Here is a 5,749-nt window from a genome sequence, read left to right as displayed (position 1 = left end):
CCCTAGGTGGCGCTATTTAACACAAAAAATGTGTTCCTCTATAACCACAAATGATGGTCCTCTGGCTCCAGGAACCAAAGCTGACCCAAATATGCCCATAGGTGGCGCTATTATTGCAGATTAAAATCATCAAAAAAAATTCCATTGACTTGCATGTGTTACGGCTGCCACCGCCCCCACCTGTATTTGCCTGTGCTTTCAAGTGGGCTATCTGTTATGCTGAGCAGGCTGTGCAAGCCCACGCGGAGGATTGGCTGCACAAGGAGAGAAGGTCCCGCCTACTTCCTGGGTTTCCAGTTACCATGCCCTCGATTGGTGCGGCATGCTATGGGCCAATCAGATGGAGACCGTGACGACCACCACCTGCTTAAAAGCCTGCCGGGTCTGCCATTAGGGGCAGCAATCTGACCTGAGTTGCTTGCCTCGGGAACGCCTGTCTTAGAGCTTATAGTAGTGTTTTGTAACCTGTGCTAGACTTTGTGTCTTGACATTGTGTGTTTCACTGTGTGAAGGTAAGAGAGTGGGCCAGGGCTAAGCTTAGCTATCACTGACACCTTTCTTGCACACACCATAGTTGTTTTATGTTAGTTTTCACAAGGTTCAGGGGTGCTGTGCGTTTTGGGTTTTGGGTTTTTCAAATGCAGTAGGCTAGTGAGCTTTTGGTTTATTTTTGTTTTATTAGTATCTCTGTAAGCAGTAATCCTCCTTTTGAGGATCTCCTTTTGTTATAATTGTTTGTTGATTTCCACAGCACCCATTGGCCCATCCTCTGTTTGTGCTCCACTTGCATTATTTCAAATAAATATCCTTCCGAACCAAGAACATCTGGTTTATGTTTATGTCCCTATATCCCTAGACACCTCGGGACGTAACACATGCATTTTATATCTCCATAACCACAAGTCTGATTGATACCAAATTTCACTCATTTGTTCCCCATGGGGCCCTGATGACAACCTGAAAAATGTGGTGCAATTCGGCATATAGGTGGTGCTATAATCAAAGCTTAAATACCGTGGGAAATCCCTTTCATTTCAAACTTTGGTTGTTTATTCACCACCGGGGGGGGGGGGGGCTTGGACCCCGCTTACAACTGCTTGCGGTTCTACTTTGTTTTTTGTTTTTTAATTTCACATTTGACACTGACTTTTTTAGTTTTCTTTGTCTATTAATACACACACAAATGTTTCCTGTTTAATTTATTTATTCTTATTTATTTTTTTATACACACAAATTCACACTTTTACTGTTTTTTTTACTTTATTTATTTAGATATTTTTAACATCTATAAATATTTTTTTCTTTTATCATTATTATTTTATTTTTTAACACACACAAACACACCGTTTATTATTATTATTTATTTACTTTATTTAATGAACTGTATGAAATGAATTATTCTTGGTAATTTGTTTGTAGCTTTGGCAATTTTGTTGTTTTACATTCATGCTAATGAAGTGACATGCTTTATGGAGACTCTGAACAATTTGCAGGTTCCTGCAAAGACGATGAGGCTGGTGCTTCTGTCCAGTAGCTGAGGAAAGAACATGATGATCACAGCTGACACATTTTATTCATGGTGTTTAGAAAATCATCTTACTCTTGTGTCATTAGAAAAGTTTCATTGATCCATGTACAATTTCCAGCTTCAACTCTCAGGCCAATCCAGTAGCCTAATTGGCCCCAGGGAATATCAACATATTTCTGATGCTCACAGAAGGTTTATAATTTAAATCAGTTTATCATATTTAACCACTGTACTGACAAAAACACTCTGTGGCTTTAACTGTTTCTGACTTCATGCAGCTTCTTTTCTAAACCCTCTAAATCAGCTAAATAATCCACACATTGATCTCCATCCTTTTTTCATCATATACACAGAAAATACATTTGACACATGTACTGTATATCTCTAGTGTTATCAAGGTTTGTCTGAGGTTCTCCTGTGCAGGATTAGAATGCTATACATTTAGATCAAAGGAGTTCACATTTATCATGCACATTTCAAAGTACATTTCAACATTGTTGTTTAAGCACATTTAAGAAATCCTTTACAAAATAAATTTCAATCTATTGTTTTCATTTCTGTTTAAATTAAATCTTTAGTCCAAATATAAGTAATTAGATTACATCTCAGGGGGAGAAATGTTATATTTTAAACTGCTCTCTAAAAATCCCTCTGACTAAAAGAACAAGGTTTACAGTGTACCAATGTTATATTTCACAGAGAAGAGAATGGTTTTTAGTTCTGCTTTGAAGTTGTGACATTTGTTGTTTGGTTAGTGGTGAATGCTGAACTGATGGTGGGAAGTTTTCTACTTTAGTGATTTAAGCCACACTTTTTGTCTGCAACATGTTCTCACACTGCTGCAGTTCACCTTTCATCAACGGTCATCATTTTTATCATAATCAAAAAGATTTGCCCGTTTTTTGTTTTTTTTTGGTATTTATTGATGAACGTCTGACAACAGAGAGACGGGTATCAGATATTTAAATAAATCTTTATACTTAAATAAACACACTGTGGCCTACAGACACAGTGTGTTCAGAGAGAATGTACATTTTCATTTCATATAGGCTGTAATAAAAATGTTCAGTGTTCTCATTACCTTCTCGGTTTCCTCAACTTTAACAACCAGATCTGAAATCTTTCCTCTGCAGTCTTCTCGAGCTTCTTCCCAGGTTTCCTGATCAGAATCACTAGCTTCATTAATCGCATAGCAGCTGGATTCGGAGCCTATGCAACCTTTCTGACAAGCGTTACACGTTCTGTCTGAAACAACAGAGACCAACCAATAAACAACATTACTGGATTGTGATATTGTTATTAATATTGTTGGTTATTTTTTAATCTTAATTATGGGATCTGAACGTACTTTGGTTTTGTGGTTTTGGATGTAAAGTTACTATAACACAGATTAAAGTAATAATTTTAAGGTAACTTCATGAGTAATACTGCTTTGAAAGAGGAAGTAAAATACGCAAATCTTAAACTCAGCTTTTATATGTGAAATATTTCTTCAATATGGGTGCTGCTGACGATCTGCACTATGTCAAAAAACTTGCATAATAAAATCATGAATATAATAAAATATGAATATTTCATTTTTAGATTGTTTAGATTTACACTAGAACAGACACTTTGTTGATGAACAGCAGTATTACACAGAATATCTATTCACTGCTAGAGTTGTTCTTAAGTGTCTTGCCTGGTTAAATAAAGGTTTAATTAAAAAAATAGAGTAGTTGGGGACAGTACAGCTAATGAATAATTGTAGTGTATATGGGTTGTGTTATGGAAAGCTGCTTCCAATATTTTATAGGGTTATAGGTTTTTATCTTCAGAATCTTTCAGTTTTCTTCTTCATGCCAAACTGCAGAAGTGTTATAATATAATTTCCCCAAATATATTCTTAGACATGGGCCTGTGAAACAGTATTCAGAACACCAAACCTTTGGGGACTTTGACATTCTATCTTTTTATTTTAAAAAAAGGACATTAATAAAAGCAAAACTGTATGTCAGCTTTTATATTGCTTGTGTGTTCAATGCCTCTTAATCTGAAGCAGAGGAAGTTTTAAAATGTGATTCGTCATTGAGGCCAGGCTCAGTCATAGAGCAACAGTGCTGAAGCAGGCCTTCCTCAAACTTGATCTTGGTAAACATGGTTTATTAGAACAAATTTGGGATCAGTGCAGTTGTAGGATGTTGTTTTCAACCTTTAGAATCAGAATCAGCTTTATTGCCAGGTATGTGTACACATACGAGGAGTTTGACTCAGTATTCAGAACACTGAACTTTTGGGGACTTTGACATGCTCCCTTTTTATTAAAAAAAGGTACATTAAAAAAACGTGTCTGAGGCTTGCTCACCGCTGTCATCCATAAGAACGTGATGGCTGGCAACATTCTCTTTTTGGTGAGTAGGCTGTTCAAGTGAAAGGATTCTCGCTACCAAACAGGGTGTGCGTGACAGACGTGTCAACAGGTCGGGCCCGGGGCCGCTGTGTGAATCAAAAAAGCTTTGTTGTAAATGTACTATAGTCAGGAAATCACTGTTGGACAGTGGATTTCCTTTAGGTCTGGGACCTTACTGGTGCACAGTATTTTCTTTTGGGTCTGGGACCCATAATAAAAAGAGAGGAGTGTGAGTCACAGGACTCACTACAAAATTTAAGTAAAAGGGTTTTTACTTACCTTAGTATTCTAAGGGAATACAAAGTAAATATACAGTATTATTTAATGCTGAATGTATTTACTGCAGATGTATGACTGAATTGTGAATGAAAAAAAATGAGTGAATGAATAAAAACGAGTGAGATCTGAAACAGCCTTGTGTGAACAAATTGTGAATGAGGAAAAGAAAAAAAACAGAACGTGTGTGAATGTCAATGCCATTCTGAAAATTTACCCTCAACTCAACACCCTGGGTGTTGACACAGGAGAAGAGGCAGGGGGAACATGTCACCCTCACTCCTCCACAAACAAAGAAGAACATTTTTCTCGGATCCAAAATGGAGGTGAAGGATTTGCCTCACTGAAAGCTTTAAATAAAAGATTTTTCCCCTGAGAATTGACTTTGGACAATAACAGCCCGTAAACAGCAGGACAATGAGACTGTAGCAGAATATCTAAACCAGACTCAGCACACACGGGCTCACAAGAACTGGGAGCAATGGGAGGAACAAACCCTGTCACCCCCTGAGAAGCCCACCTGAGAGACTGTGTCATCAATGGCACCAAGCCAGAAGTCAGTGATGTGGTGAAACACAACTGTGTGACCTGAGATTTTGGAAATCTTGAGACTGTTGAAAAACTGAAACTGTTTCAAACAGCGGAAAAATTCCTCAAACGACAAAACAAAGAGGAAAAACACACAGCTACAGAGAGGCTGCAAACAGCACAGCTGATGGTGTAGGAGGACCAGTACTGAGGAAGAGGAAGAGCCAGGGGTCATGGTCGTAGAGGCAGAGGAAGAAGACGTGCCATTTCTGACGCTTGTTTAAAAAACAAACAATACTGGACACTGGGCTAGAGATCACTCATTAGAAGTCAAGAATTTCAAACTGCTCTAAAAACAATTTGTGATTTCCCCTCCTGAGGGAATTCTTGTGAGTTTCTGATACAGCATCACAGTTTGTTAAACTGAGTCAAAGGGAGTTCATATATGCAAATCAGTGGAGGATACCAGGAACAGCAGTAAACTTTGTCAACCATTCCTTAATCAAAGAAGTCAAAACACTTTTCAAAACTACATGCACACTGACATAACTAGTGTCTCCACAAAAACTAGGCTGCACATCACATGTACATCTTGGTGCTGATATAATCCTTAAGGACAGATGGTTCAGGGACATGAAGATAGAAACACACTAAAGCTGAACTGATTGTAATGGAGCAATAAAAGATGTGCTGTCAGTAATTGTGAATGATCCACATTCTAAAACTCTGTTTCAGAGACCTAACTCAGTTGCCCATGTTCCTCTGGTCAAAGCTAAACATGACAGATGGGAGGATTTAGGACTCTAGATGAAAAACATGCTGTGAAGCCGTTTGGTGGGAAAAGACAGCAGATCCAAATGTTGACTTTCATAGTCAACTACATGTCTATCCATCCATCGTCAACCGCTTATCCTGTGTACAGGGTCGCTTCGGGCGAAAGGCGGGGTACACCCTGGACAGGTCGCCAGTCCATCGCAGGGCCACACATAGACAGACAACCACTCACACTCAAGGACAAATTTTGGAGA

This window comes from Micropterus salmoides, unplaced genomic scaffold (genome assembly GCF_014851395.1).
Source record: "Micropterus salmoides isolate LMB-PRFRI ecotype aquatic unplaced genomic scaffold, ASM1485139v1 Ms_hic_scaffold_11, whole genome shotgun sequence".
Lineage (NCBI taxonomy): Eukaryota > Metazoa > Chordata > Actinopteri > Centrarchiformes > Centrarchidae > Micropterus > Micropterus salmoides.
This window is presented reverse-complemented; position numbering follows the sequence as displayed.